Source organism: Rhea americana, unplaced genomic scaffold (assembly GCF_003343005.1).
Source record: "Rhea americana isolate MKP2758 unplaced genomic scaffold, rheAme1 scaffold_38, whole genome shotgun sequence".
In the NCBI taxonomy this organism is placed as follows: Eukaryota; Metazoa; Chordata; class Aves; order Rheiformes; family Rheidae; genus Rhea; species Rhea americana.
The window spans coordinates 2,467,122-2,468,306 of record NW_028186512.1 but is presented as its reverse complement, the minus strand read 5'-3'; positions in this window follow the sequence as shown (position 1 = coordinate 2,468,306).

Here is a 1,185-nt window from a genome sequence, read left to right as displayed (position 1 = left end):
GGCGGGTCCCCAAGCGGGAACTAAAGGCCGAAGGTGGGTGGCAGCCGCGTGAGCAGAGCTTGAGCCCAGGGCCCGCGGCTGGTTTCGCGCGTGGGAGGGCGCGGGGAGCGTGGCCGCTGGGAGGGCTCCCCGGCGGCCGTTCAACTTCGCCGCTTTTTTTTCTGGCTTCGCGGGAGACTGACTTCAGTGCATCAGGCTGGGCAAAGAAGTGCTTATTAACTTACTCCACTTCGTGCCAGTCTGCAGGTGTGGCCGAGTTGCAAAATCCCTATTAACCCCAGCAGACGTGACACACACAGTTGAAGAAACGAATGGATTTCCTAGGGGCTAAGGATCGGAGCTGCRCACTCGTGCTTAACTCTCTGACCTGCAAACATAAAAACAAACCTCAAGACAAGCAACAGCCCAAATTTGTCTCAAGTCCAAGTACCAATTTGAGATTATTCCGTATTTTGATTATTTTAGGGTAACCATCACCATTTTTAACCAATAACATGCAGAAAGAGATATGTAGCTCACTTGGTGGTCTGCTTGATTTGGCAAAGCCCATTCGTTCTTTCAGGAGCAAATAGTAATTTCCATCTGTTTATCAGTGCGAGTTCGGTGTAGGCTAAAAAGTCCTGGAAAATTTTCTTCTGGTGAAAGTCCATTTCCCCATGCAGGACATAGGGAAAAACAGTGGGGAGGAAAAAAAGAATTTGAGAAAAAAGCCTAATAAAGTCATTTTAAAACAAACAAAAACCACTCAAGGCTTGCCTGTTAATCAAAAGAACATTACTTACCTTACTCAGCAGCACTGGAACCAGAATCTGGCTGTAAGTTTTAAAAAGGAACCCTTTTTTCTTTCTTTGCAGTTGTAATTTATAAAAGACTTCAGCTGAATTATTGTCTGTAAATATTCCTCTCTTTCTGCTAACGTACCGTGCTTCTGGGATCTTGTTCAGAGCAAACATCGTGTTGCTAAAACAATAAACTCCTAACTCAGAGCTTCTGAAAAAAATGTAGCACATTCCAAGCAGCAGCTACTCAAACAATACCACTGTACCATCTTAGGAGTCTAAGTTTTGATTATTTTCTCTGGTATTGAAAAATGCATTGCAATCTCTCATGAAGAAATTTAAATTTTAAACRTAGAAAGCTGTTACATACAATGCAATAGAACACATTTATGTATAAACCAAAGGT